The sequence below is a fragment of the Mus pahari genome, chromosome 14, assembly GCF_900095145.1.
Source record: "Mus pahari chromosome 14, PAHARI_EIJ_v1.1, whole genome shotgun sequence".
In the NCBI taxonomy this organism is placed as follows: Eukaryota; Metazoa; Chordata; class Mammalia; order Rodentia; family Muridae; genus Mus; species Mus pahari.
The window spans coordinates 61,552,788-61,566,859 of NC_034603.1; the positions used below are offsets into that span (position 1 = coordinate 61,552,788).

The 14,072-nt window shown below is 51.3% G+C and overlaps 1 long non-coding RNA gene across 1 annotated transcript in view; it reads left to right on the top strand.

Annotated features, from left to right (window-relative positions):
- Nucleotides 1-595, top strand: part of LOC115065384 — a 7,470-nt gene extending 6,875 nt beyond the window's left edge. The window contains exon 3 of the long non-coding RNA XR_003845180.1: nt 327-595. This is a non-coding gene — a long non-coding RNA (uncharacterized LOC115065384). The remainder of the gene's footprint in view (nt 1-326) is intronic.
- Nucleotides 596-14,072: the final 13,477 nt, after the last annotated feature.

Sequence of the window (14,072 nt, forward strand, 5' to 3'; positions counted from 1 at the left end):
AGCCACCATGTGGTTGCTGGGATTTGAACTCCGGACCTTCGGAAGAGCAGTCGGGTGCTCTTACCCAGTGAGCCATCTCACCAGCCCAAAAGAGAGATTTCTTCTTCCTCTTCTCCTTCTTCTCTTTCTTCTTCCTCCTCGACCTCCTCCTCCCTCTTCTCCTACTCCTCCACTTCCTCCTCTTCTTCTCCCTCTTCCTCCTCCCCTCTCCTCCTTTTCTTTTAATGGAAAATGCAAAAATATAAAAAAGAAAGAAATACCACTGTCCCTGCTGTTTAGAGTCATCGTCAGATGACGTCAGTGACTGTTTTCTGAATCTCTTGTAGGTCAAACTCAGGACCGAGAGAGCTTGTTTTCCCTCAGGCAGCATGGAAGCTGGGCTGCATCTGGCCAGCAGTAGCTTCTTCCAGGGAGAGACCAGGCACCCTCTACTTGCTCCATAACCTCCATCGTTTCTCCTTGCCTCTGCGTCGTCCTCCATCTTGCTTCTAGGTCTAGAACTCAGGTTTTCCCATGCGCCTCCAGCTCAAAGGGCAAGCAAGCCTTGGGTCAGCACTGGTTATCCAGTGGGGAGATGGGCAAGTATAGAAGACTACAGGAGAGGCAGTAGGGAGGGGTGGGGCTGCTGCAAGGAGGTGGGGTGAGAGTCAGCCCTCTGGACGAAACAACCTGGATGGGGGGGGCCTCACAGGCCTGACCTTTGCCCTCCATCCCAAGGGTTAAGGAGAACTGGGCTTTTTACTTACTTGCGTATTATAGTGCTGGGGACTGAACCTGGGGTCTGCCTATGAGATATATAGTGTCAGCTAAGGCTGGCTTTGAACTTGCTATGGAGGCTAGGCAGGCCTTGCACTTTTGGTCTTTCTGCATCAGCCGCTGGGATGCTAGTCTCATTGACCTGTGCCCCCACAGCCAGCCAACAATGTGGTTTTTTTCTCTTTCTCCGGGTGCTTTGGAGCACAGGAGGCCAGACGAGCAAAGACCCAGAGTATAACCAAGTATAAACAGGCAGTAGAGGCTTTAAGGAGAGCGGGGAAGGAGGGTAGACTCACAGACCTGGGTGGATGTGTGATCGGCTGAGACCTGGGGGATTTCCTTCCCTTCTTTCATGCATATGAATCCACTTGTGTTTGAGAATTTCTGGAAGCCAAGTCAGACTTGAGAACAGAGCCAGTCCTGGGGGCTCTTAAGACAGAAGAGATGTTCGTTCGCTCGTTCATTCATTCATTCATTCATTCATCCTTTCATCCCTTCATTCAAATGTGGGTGGACCTGCCCTGACATAGGTTTCCCTTAGAAAGAAGATCTAGCACAGTGCATTGCCATGCCTGAGCCCCCAGTGTTCATACAAAGTCAAGGACTGGCTGCCCTCCAGGCTGCCTCCCTGTCCAGTGGCTGAGGTGAGCTCCTTGGGCTGGAGGCAGGCTGAGCAGCTCCTGTAAGGCCCAAAGCCTGTAGCCAGAGGATGCCCAGGGCAGTAGTAGGGAGTTTCAGCCCCACCCTCTCCTCCTCCTCCCACTGGGCCAGCTCCGCCCCCTGCTAACTCACCATCACCACTTGGGTTAGTAATGCCTAGTATGCTAAGAGGCAGCCCCAACCTGCCACTCCTCTAGTCTCCTCCCTAGTTGGCTTACCACAATCACCTCCCTCCACATAGTTAGGCAAAACCCCGACTGTCACCATTGCTCATCGAGTATCTATGCCAGAAAATGGTGGGAGGAGGAGGAGGAGGAGGGGGAAAGAAAGAAGAAAAAAGTAAGAAGAAAAAAACTGAAAGGAAAGAAATAACAAAAAAGTGCATTGGCACAGAAGAATGTGTGGTTTTAGAAGCACCTCTCCTTTGAGAAGATTCTCTATTAATTTTAACTGTATACGGGTGCCCAGAAGCCAGAGGAATTGGATCTGCCAGGAGCTAGAGTTACAGGCAGTGGTGAGCTACCAGATGTGGTTCTTGAGAGTCAAACTCAAGTCCGAAAGAATAGTACATACTCTTAACTGCTGAGCCATCTCTTCCCACCTGAGCTCAGCCAGCATTGGCGCTCACTGGTTACTTAACAATAGCCCCTGCCCGCATCCTGCACCTGCCTGAATCCTAGCACCGGCCCGCATCCATTCCTGCTGTTCCTAACACCCTAGCCTAGCCAGAGTGATTTTATTAAGATAGGACTCTGATGGCGCCATTTGCCTGGCTTCCCTGTCCTTGTCCTTCCGAGGGGAAGCTGAAGTCTTTGTAATGGCCTTTTTGTTGTTGTTGTTTGTTTGTTTTGTTTGTGTTGTGTTGTTGTTGTTGTTACCATGGCCACTGCCCCACCTCACTGCCTATACTGCCGTGTGGTTCAGCTGCTGGCTGCCTCAGGGCCTTTGCACAGCCATCGCCAGGCTTTGCTCCCCAGGTCTTCACTAGGGTTCTACCTTATCCAGGAGCCTTCCTCCAGAATCTCCATGTTGAACACCAAAGATCAATTCTGTGCCCAGATCTTGCTTTCTAATACCATTCTGTAATGAAAAGTTCCCATGGCCTCTTTAAGAAATGGCCACAAGAAGACCCACAGAGTCAACTACTCTGGTATCATGGGGGCTCACGGAGCCTGGGCTACCAACCAGGGAGCATGCAGGAGCTGGACCTAGACCCCCCTCTATTTGTAGCAAATGTCCAACAAGTGGAGCAGGAGTGGTGGTGGGGTGGGGTGGGGTGGGGTGGGGTGGGGGGTTGTCTTGGTCTCTGTTTCCTGCCGTTGGATCCCCTTCCCCCTCCCTACCTGGACTGCCTGGTTGGGCCTCAGTGGGAGAGGATGTGCCTGGACCTGCTGGGACTAGATAACCCAATGTGAGGTGGTACCCCTTCTCTAAGAAGAAGAGGGGGCAATGGGGGAGAGACTTGTAAGGGTGGGGCTGGGAGGAGAGGAGGGAGGGTGTCCATGATCGCGAAGTGAAGTGAATTAAAGAAAAAGAAAGAAAGGGCTGCTCCTTGTACTTGGGTGGGATGGGTGGGGGATGAGCTTGGAAGCATCAGGAAGGAAGGAAGGAAGGAAGGAAGGAAGGAAGGAAGGAAGGAAGGAAGGAAGGACTGAAGACGAGAGCCCCGGGAATGTGGGTGTGTCATGCTGGAGCAACTGCTCAGCCCAGCAAACAGGACTGGATTATAACCCGGAGGTAAAAACACATTTACCAGTCTGTGACAAATAAGTGACTGAATAAACCAATCAGTGGCAGAGACAAGCCAAGGCGTCATGGGGCATGGAATGCCAGGAGTTTCAATAGAGGCTTCACCACAGCCTACACCAGCCAGGGGCCGGGTCATCAGCAGCTCGGTCAAGTTAGCAGTGTGGACCCCAGTCATGAAGAAAATGTCACTGCCCCTCTGTGAACTGGCTCCCCAGGGCTCGCAACCTCAATTTAGTTGTGTGAGGAACCAGCAGACTTTTTTTTTTAGTTTGGAGACTGGTTTGTATGTAGCCTTGGCTGGCTTTAAACTTCTGTATAACTGAGGATGGTCTTAAACTCCTGATTCTCCTGCCTCCACCTCTGGGATGCTGGAATTATGGGGATGTACTATACCATCCCCAGCAGGCAAATTCTCATTTTTAAGGATATCTACAAAACACCTGACCAGGACGCCTCTAAACTACTAGAGTCATCGAGATTGAAGGCTGGGCTGGGCTGGATGGGCGAGAGCTGCCGTGGCCAAGAGAAGCCTCTAGAGAGAAGACAATGGGATGGAATGTGGCTGTGGAGGGGTCCTGGAGCAAAAAGGGATTTGATGAACAAAGAAGTCTGGTGAAGCCACGGTAGAAGTTTCTGCGGGTAATAATTACCGTTGGGTGTGGCAACACTCACTGGAACCCTGACATCTGAGAGGCCACGCAGAAGGATGCTGGATGCTAAGTTTGAGACCAGCTTGGGCTATGCAGACTCTGGCTTAACCACCATCACCACCACCATTACCATCCACGGCAACAGATGTCCGATGTTGTTGATAGGGCGAGAAACTGATGGGGAAGTCTTCGTACTGTTCTTAATTTTTGTATGAACCCACACAGTTGTTTGTTTGTATGTTTTTAAGTCACGTTCTCTAACATGAGCGTAGTGAAGCCTACCACTCAGCCAGCCCTCAAGAGGCAGATACCAGAAGATCGTGAGTTCGAGGCCAGCTTAACCTACACAGTGAGAGCCCATCTCCAAAAAAGGGTCAGTAAGAGCCAGCTAGGCCTCTCAGAGGCTGAGGCACTCAGGACCGCCCGCCAGGCCCAGAGTCCCTTCCCTGGAGCTCATGGAAAGCTGCAAGGGGGGGAATTAACTCTCGTTCCCTGACCTTCACAGGCATATCAAGGAATGGGCATGCCCCTGACCCCGTACGTACATACAGTAATGATAAAGCAAATATTTTAAAAGCAAGTAAATACAAGCAAAAAGAAAGCAGCACCCCGAGCTGCCGTGCCCCTCCCCACGCTTTTTCCATTTGTACCTTTCACCATTTAAACCGCAGTCCATTGACCTCACAAAGTCTGCGACCTGCACTCCCTCTCTGGATTCAAACACTCTAAAGGCTTCTGCCTGCCCATTGCTGTGTACCCAGAACCTCAATCAGTCTGACAATAAATATTTGTTGAATGATAAATTTCCACAGATAGGCTGTTAGCTTTTCCAAGTGTCCCTGTGCCTAAATACATTTTCTATTGTTGTAAAATAAACACGAGATTATGCCGCAGTGCTCAGCTCTGTTGGCTCCGGATCGCTTTGGCCCGTCTGTCCTTTTCCAGCCTATGCTGTTATTTGCAGGCCAGCAAATGATTGAGCTTCAAGAGGCCAAGGCTTTGGGGACGTCTCTTCCTCTGTGTCAGCTCTGCCAGGCTGCCACATGGGCAGGAGGGCTGGAGTGATGCCAGGGCCAGTGGAGGCCACTCCCTCTGACATCAGATCCGTGGGCACTAGATCCTGCTTGGTGGTGAACGGGGTGCGTCAGAACCCAGAGATTAAATAGCTTTTGAAATCCACTGGCTTGTCTTTCACCAACCAGAAGGCACAAGCCTGATCTTCGGACAGCTCAGGCACTGTGCAAAACACTGCGTGCATACGCAGGGCAGTGCCACTCACAATGATGGGTCACAGCCAGGCACAGAAAAATGTCCCTGAACCACAGGGCTCTGAGAAGCTAAGCCCCAAGAAAGGGCACGCCGATTGTGGGCTGGGAGTGGTCAGCTTTTTCTCTGCCACTGTTGTCTGGTTTCCGTAAGATGGGACCCAGGGCCTTGCACAGGACAGGCAGGCGCTGCACCCAACCTGTTCTACTGGTGACCTGGGCAGGCCTCCAGGGGACCCAATATGTTTGTGTGTGTGTGTGTGTGTGTGTGTGTGTGTGTGTGTAATAGGGCAAACAAGGGGTACCCTACGTTTTGCACATAGGAGCCATCTGCTTTCAAATCCTGCCACTCTGTCTCCCTTCACGGTAGCAACACTAAAGCTACCCGGAGGCTGTGTGACATTTGAGTGCCAAGGATAAAAATACGCAAAGGATATGTGCCTCTGGAAAGTGGTTCACGTGCTTCCTGGGACCTTCAGCTCCCCTAGAAACCAAGATTCCATTCCCACCGCGGGGTCCCATTTCCATGGCGTCAGTCATGCTGTGAGGGTGAAGCCGTGAATGTCCACACAGGTCCCCTTGCTCCGGCATCTGGAAGGAGCCCCAGTGTGCACAAGTTGATGTTGCGTGCAGTGTGCCTGTCTGTGCTTGCTTGGGCTCCAAAGCATGGCCCCGTGCATGCTTTGTGCTTGGCTTCCTTAACCGTCTTGAGTGTGAGCGTGTATGGTGTGTGGGTTTGTGTAGACCGTGTACGAAGCTCCTCTGTTTTCGTGGAGGGAGAGGATTCTGGGAGAGACTCCCACAAGATGTGCGCATGCTCCAACAGATAGGCCATACTGGCTTGTGCGAGAGCTTTCATGTGTGGCTCTGTGGGTACGTGCCTAGGCATGAGCACATGTGTGCGGATGCCCACAGTCAAGGAGGCCCCACACACCCTCTCTGGCAAGTCTGCCACCCTACCCAGTGTCCACATCTTTTTGGCAATGTGGCTGGGTCCTTTCCTATCTCGCAGCTGAGCTGGCCTCTCCTTTTCTCATACCTTGAATTTCTCCTGCTCACCTGAAGTTTGCCAGAATTCTCACCCATGTCCCAGAACCCTAGCTTGCTGTCTTGAAGCTCCTCAAAAGAACCAGGCTCTGGGTCAACGTAATTTTGCTGAAGGTTGTATCTAACTCACCTCCATGGAGAGAGGCGTAGTACAGGTCCTTTGAAGGTCAGAAGAGGCCAGAATGAGTTCACCGAGGGACTTCACGGTATAGCCACAGGAGCATGCGCACGTGCACATCTTAATAGCAGCCTCTTTCAGAACCCTTTCACCCACAAAAACCATATTGCAAACAAGATCTGAAATGGAACAGGGGCGGCTGCAGTGTCACGGGAAATGCGCGGCCTCCCTGCTGTGAGCTTCCATCCGGATGCCTGGTTGGTCAGTGCTGTGTAGACAGGCTCCACAGCAGTGGAGACCTCTAGCTTGGGAAGCTGAGGGAACCCCGGGGAGCCACATCGGGGCACCATTCAGTTCCCACCCCCAAGCCTCCAAGCAGCGCAGAAGTGACATGGCCCAGGCCAGACTGCCAGGGCAGGTGACACAAAGAGGAAGTGTCAAGCGTTCTTTGCTTCAAGACCGAGCGAGAACTGCCCATAGGAAGGAAACTGAGGTGCCTGCCCCTTCCCTAGGACTACAAGTCCTGCCCCTCAACATTGTACCTTCCGACTCAGACAACTAACCTACCTCAGGCCTAGGATCCCAGGAAGCCTCTTGGTGGTCAGGAGACCTCCAAACATCCCCTCGAGTGGGGGTGGGGAGAGAGCACTCAGATCTTCCTATCAGTCCTTTTATTTAGTGTGGGGGATCAAGACTCTGTATAGCCCTGGCCGTCCTGGAACTCTCTGTAGACCAGGCTGGCCTCAGACTCAGAGGTTCGCCTGCCTCTGCCTCCCGAGTACTGGAATTAAAGGTGTGCGATACCACTGCCTGGCATTAACCAGTCCACTCTTAATGTAAGCACTGCTTTGGGAGAATAAGATGGTTTGGATGGCTCTGTGCTCTCCTTTCTCCAGTAAAAAACAAATTCTTCAAATCAGGCAGACATCACACAAACACGGGCTCTTTGGATGATGCAAATCATGCAAAGAGTAAAAAAAAAAATGATTTATTACATCCCCCCACCCCCACCTTAGTTCCACAGTATAATTTACCATGTTAATAATTCACTATGTCTTGCTGGGCATGGTGGTACACACCTTTAATTCCAGCACTCAGGAGGCAGAGGCAGATGGATGGATCTCTATGAGTTCGAGGTCAGCCTGGTCTACAGGGTGTGTTCTAGGACAGACACAGCTATGTAGAGAGACTCTGTCTCCAAAAATAAATAAATAAATAGATAGATAGATAAATAAAAAAGATAGATAGATAGATAGATAGATAGATAGATAGATAGATAGATAGATATCTCTACATCTCTCTTGAAGGGGACACTAGAATGAGACCCAGGCCTTGAGACTGCTATGCAGTGCTCTGCCACTAAGCAAATCTCAAGACGGAGGGTGTGGTGGCATATGCCTTTAATCCCAGCACTTGGGAGGCAGAGGCAGGTGGATCTCTGAGTTCGAGGCCAGCCTGCCTGGTCTACAGAGTGAGTTCCAGGACAGCCAGGGCTATACAGAGAAACCCTGTCTCAAAAAAAAAAAAAGAAAAGAAAAGAAAAGAAAAAAAAATCTCGGATTTTTGTTCTGTTTTGTTTTGTTTGTTTGTTTGTTAGATTTGTTTTTGTTTCAATTTAAAGACAAGGTCTTATTAAATTGCCTAGGTTGCCCTTGTGTTCACCTTGTAGCTCAGGCGGACCTCCAGCTTGCAAGGCGGGCTAGCCTCAGCTGCCCTCTTCAGGAGCTGGGAAGCCTCTACTCATTTGCGTTTATTTTTATGTTTTTTAAAGGTGTGTGTGTGTGTGTGTGTGTGTGTGTGTGTGTGTGTGTCCCAATAGAGGGACTTGTGGACAATCGTGAGAGCACTGACTTCTGAATGCTAAACTTTGACCTCCACATGAATGCTTGGCACATGGCAATATGAGCTCTCTCTCCTCCCCACCCCAACCCAGTCCAGTTACTAGTTGAGCCATCTTAATGCCCACTCCCCACCCTCGTCCTTTGTTCCTTTTTGAGACAGGCTCTTATGAAGCCCAGGCAGGCCTCGAACTTCACTAGGTAGCTGAAGCTAACTCTAGATGCCTCAATCCTCCTGCCCCCTCCTCCTCCAGCCGGGATTCCAGGTGTGCACCGCTAAATTCAGTTTATGTGGTGTAGGAATGTAACCCAGGTCTCATATATCTCCAGCACCGTTTACAGATTTAAATAAAACAGCACAGACACAATTATATTCTTTATAGTTCCTCGGCTTGCTTTAAAAAACAAAAAACAAAACCAAAAAACAATTGGATCCACACATCTCAGACTACCCTACTTTCTTTTAAATCAGCAATTCGGTGTTCCTGTCTGCTCCATCCCTTCCCTAGTGAGAAGGGTGCTGTTTCCTTTCCTCCTTTTCTTCTTTTTCTTCTATTTCTGAACGCACAAAGGTGCAACGTGCGTCTTCCAGCAGATGTTGGGGATGGGGTACGCGGGTGAAAGATACACCCCCTCCCGCGGCGCCGCGCACGCTGGGATCAGCGGCCAGTGAAAATCAGGAGGAGGCTGGGGACCAGAGAACCCCGCGGGTCCCGCGTCTACGGGCGCCCGGCTCCGCCCGCGTCGCCCCCGCCTCCAGCAGCCCGGCGCTGCCGTTTTTAGCGTGCCTGGAGCGGGGAGTACAGACTCCATCACCCCCGGGAAACGCGGCCATCATATTTTTGGTTGCATAAGCAAACGAAATTAGAAATCTGGAACGCGCTCAAGACCTTCGGAGGGGGGCGCGGGGCCCAGGGCAGAGACAGATAGGGATTAGGCGAGTTGAGCGGCAAGAGGATGGTTTCCTCTTTTAATTTGGGTTCCATGGGCTCGGTTACGTAAGCCCGGTTACACAGCCGTGACTGCGGGTGGGCTGGGGCCTGAGGCCTCGGTCTCTGCCCGCTCGCTCGCTCGCTCGCTCGCAGAGGGCTCCGGGCTGCGGGCGCACAGCACTACCCACCTCCCCCCTGCACGGGACAGGAAAGCAGCCAGGGACACATGGCCCTCCACTCTCTCTGCCTTGGCATAACAAGCCATTGGAAGCCACCAAAATGTGTGGCATTGTGTGGAGAACAGTCTAGTGAACCATGAGGCAGTCGTATAGCATATTATAGAGCAGAACAAAAAAAAAAAAAAAAAAAGTGGGGGAGGCAGCAAGAAGTGAAGGATGCACTAGAATAGTCACAAAAGCCAGTTTGAGAACAGCAAGAACACAGGCTGTCACTGGTGTTAAAAGACAACACAAAGAGGCCTCTGCCCTGCAAAGCCCGCAAGAGGAGAGGCAGGAAAGCACGCCCTGGGCGATCCCTTGAGCAGGTCCCCACAGCGCTTGCGCACACTACCTCTTGGCTGATGAGGTCTACCTTTTTTTTTTTTTTTTTTTTTTATGCCTGTCCAAGGTGGTTCTCTGTCCCTCCACTTTTGAATCTGATCTTAGGGGACTCGCTTGTCATTGAATTCAGAGGAAGTGATACTGCGTGCCTCATGAGACCCGATGAAACTGTGTCCCGAAAGTTTCCTTCTAGCTACTGTGGGAGGTCCAACTGAGGTTGGGGGACAGTCTGTAAGAAGTCCAAGTACACTGAGGTTGCCTAGCCTGGAGGCAGGTCACAGCACTTTAGTGGCAAGCCTAGGTGACTCTAACCATATTAGACTTTTGGATCATGGCAGCCCATCCTAGACTCCAGGTGAGAAGCACCAGGCCTTCCCAAACTCCAGCTCCACAAAACCACCAACAAAGCGAGATAGTACACTTACAACACAAAACGAGTGATCTCACAAAGCAGAAGTATTTGTGTGGAGCTGGGGGTGGGGTGGGGTGGGGGGAGACACGGCAATGAGTAAGCATGGTCTCTGCCCCCAATAAACTAATAATTTAATGGAGAAGCCAGACACAGAGCAAATAATTATAAAAGTACACCGCAAGCTCAGCAAGGGAGTCACGCCCAGGTAATAGGGGACTAGGCTGAAGAGTCTGTAATCTAGGCGGGTGGGTGGCTTTCCTGGAGCAGGTGACCTTGGACTGGCTTTGAAAGGTGAGTAAGGGTTGACTAGGTTAAGGGATGAAGGAAAGGTATCTGGGGAGGAGGAGGAAGCGAGAGAGGTGAGACCCAGAATGATGGCGGGGGTGGGGGGTTGGGGATTGGGGGTTAGGGGTGGGGGGTGGGGGAGCGGGCTTTATGGGAGCTGGAAAAGAAAGCCAGGTAGACCGGCAGGACCTCAAATCGTGGCAGTTTTCCCGCAGGCCAACAGTTTAGATTGTCAGCAACGGGGAAGTCTGGGCTGACGGGAGGCGGAGCTTCCTGGGAACAGCCGGAGGATTGGGGTGGGGGGTGGAGGGTGGAGGGTGGAGGGTGGGGAGTGGGGGTGGGGTGGATGTGGTGTGGGAGAAAGGTGGGCCAGGGCTGGGTAGAAACCAGAAGGGGGTGTGGGTTCCAGAACAGGGGTCGGGAGGGATAGGGCGTGAAGAGCAGTCAGGGAATAGTCAGGCCTGGGTGCCAGGCTGGGGTGTTATGGGTAGCGCTGAGCTTTAGGTTTCTTTCTCAGGTGCACAGAATGGCCCATGCACCAGCCACTTAGAAAGCCTTGAAGCAGAAGCCAGTGTGAGTCCAGGAGGGGAGCCTGCAGCTGTAGCATTGATGTAGTCCAGTAGGAAGCATCCCCAGTGCCATGCTCGGGGAGAGCGTGGGGTGGGGGGAGGGGCGGGCGGGAGGGAAGGCACGCAGGGGAGAGCTGTGCAGACAGCAGCTACTACTCACAGTGTGTCAGTGAGTGAACGGTGGGGTGACTGCAGGAGTGTAGGTGGCTGTTGAGCTCATCTGGTGTTGGGATGTGGGACAGGCCCTGGGGCGGAGGACTCTGGTGCTGCAATTGTCCAGGGAGGTTAGGGTGGGAGCCAAGGGTGATGACAAAAGGCCTGATAACTCCTGGTCATGATTTCCTGGGGTGGGTCCCCACAGGTAGGCCACGAGAGAGCAGGGGAACAAAACAGAGACATCCAGAGAGTCAGATCCGAGAAGCAGCAGAGAGCCGCAGAGAGCCGACACGGATGACACACACAGTATCATTCTATCAAATCCTCAGGCCAGCCCACTCACTGACACACTGTGCCAGGCATTGTACCTGATGCCAGGATTGAGCCCTGTCCCGGTAGAGCTCAGATTATACCCTGTGGAGTTCTTCCGTTTACCACAACTCAGTCAAGGTTATGGGGGCGGGGGAGCGTTTTCTGTCTGACTCAAGGCATAGGGGTACGAGGCCACCTGATCAAGGGGCACAGGTTTGTGTGGAGTCGGAGAAACAGTCAGTAAAATCAGGTTAGGCCAGTCTTCCCTTGCAGGGAACCTGGACTCCATTGGGACTTTGGAAGGACCGACGTGCACCTCAGGGCTGGGCTGAGCCTTGGCACTTAATGTCCCCTCTTCACTGTGACTGTCGGGACAGTCCCCAGCAAGCACTTCAACTCATAGGGCTCTATGTGAAATGCCTTCCAGGCCGAAGCTCAACTGTGTACTATAGCAGCCTGCCCACTACCAGCCCATTGTACACATGGGAACACTGAGACCCAGTGGGGTGGTTATCTGCCTGAACTATACTGCCGAAGGAAGACAAAAAGCTGCATGACCGGGCCCGTTGAACCCCAGAATTCGAGGGCATAGCCATGTCCCACAGTGCTGCCACCGAAGTGGGTAGGGGAACAAGGTGAGCCTGAACCTGTGGGTGGGGACTCGGAACCCAGCTCTGACTGGGGAGTGTCACAGGCCTGACAGGCGTAAGGTGTAGCACCCCTTCAACAAACCCCAGGGCTCAGACTTTTCCTGCCCAGGACTTGGGGCCTTCCTTCTAACCCTCAGCTTATCCTCCTGAAATAGGAAATACTTAAGCTCCGCACACCCAACCCTTTTCCTTCACACTAGGAAACAGGCACAGAGAGGGAGAGAGCTATTCAACCCCACCCGTAAGTCTGTGACAGACCCTAGGTTAACTAACACATTTTCCTTCTGTGGGTTAGACAAGGCATGACCTCATTGCTCTCCCTAACACACACACACACCATATGCAAACACATACACATATATGCATTTGTACACATGGGAACACTGTGTATACATGGATACACGTGTATACACATATACCACATACAGGCACACATATGTACACATACATCACACACGGACCATACACAAACACATGCATGCATTTGTATACACATGCATACATGTGTACATACATATACCACATACAGGCACACACACGCATCACACACATACACATGCATACACTACACATAAGCTATACATAGACACATAGCACAAAGCAACTAAAAACAGTACCATCCTGGACAGTGCAGGGGAGGGTGTTCGTATACTAGGCAATGGTAGGGACCACGACAGGGAGATAGGTGCCAGCCTACCTGAGGAGGTGGTCCTGTTTGACTGCAGCTTACAGAAACCTCTACAGTTGTGGTTCTCAGCCTGTGGGTCACGACCCCACAGGGGTCAAATATCAGATATCCTGCATATCAAATATTTGCATTATGATTCATAAGAGTAGCAAAATTACAGTTATGAAGTAGCAACAGTATAATTTTATGGTTGGGGGGTCACCACAACATGAGGAACTGTATTAAAGGGTTGCAGCGTTAGGGAGTTTGAGAACCTCCCTAAGCTCGACAGGGAAAGCTTGTCTGGAGACACCAGCTGCCCAGTAAGATGTCTAATTGGAACAGTGGCAGGTTCACACACTTCCCCCTCAAATTAGCAAACAGCTTTGCTTGCCTTCAAAGGCGCAGGCGTAGGAAACAGGCTAGGTGGCTCAGGGCTCTAACCCTAACATGGGAGAAGTAGAGGCAGGAAGGTCAGGAGTTCAAATTCATCTTTAGCTACATTGAGAGTTCTAGGCCAGCCTGGGCTACATGACCATTTCTAGATAGATTAAATAAAATCAAGTCACAGTGTGGAAGGATGGCTGAGCAAGACACCCCTCCATTCTGAGAGACACCATCTGGCAGGCCCCTACAGAGAAAGACTAAGGAGGCTGTCTATGAATTCCAGGGGACCCTAATCCTGCCCGGGGCCTCTCCCTGTAAATCTTAGGGTTCTTGAGCTGGCCAGAACATTCAGAAATCCTGATGCTCTGGGTGGGAGCTAAGTACCAGCCCTCTTAAGAGAGCCACATGGGTTATTCCAAGGTGCAGAGCAGCACCTACATCGTTGGAGCAGCTGGTTAGAAATGACTGCCTGAGCCGGGCATGGTGGCACACACCTTTAATCCCAGCACTCGGGAGGCTGAGGCAGGCAGATTTCTGAGTTTGAGGCCAGCCTGGTCTACAAAGTGAGTTCCAGGACAGCCAAGGCTATACAGAGAAACCCTGTATCGAAAAACAAACAAAAAAAAGAAGAAAGAAGAAAGAAAGAAAGAAAGAGAGAAAGAGAGAGAGAAAGAGAGAAAGAAAGAAAGAAAAGTAAAAGAAATGACTGCCTGAATTAGAGTCCCCAGGGTGGGGCTGAGCCGGGTTTTAACAACCCTCTTAGGAGGGTGAGCGGCTGGTACCATTTGAGTAATCATCTCTGACCCAGGAAGTGTGAGGCTAGGAACTCCAGACATCTGACCAGAGGTATTTCATGAGAGATTTTTCAATTTAGACACTTCTTGAAATAAAAATTAAAAAACCTTACTCATTAATTATAAAGTGTCAAGAACCAAATAGATACAAGCTGGGTCGCTTTCTCTTGTTCAGTTGGAAACCCTCTCTCCCTGAGTCCAGAGTTGTGAAACCTACTACTGCCACCACCCTCCTTATTTTGGGGGGACAAGGTCACAGTGCCCT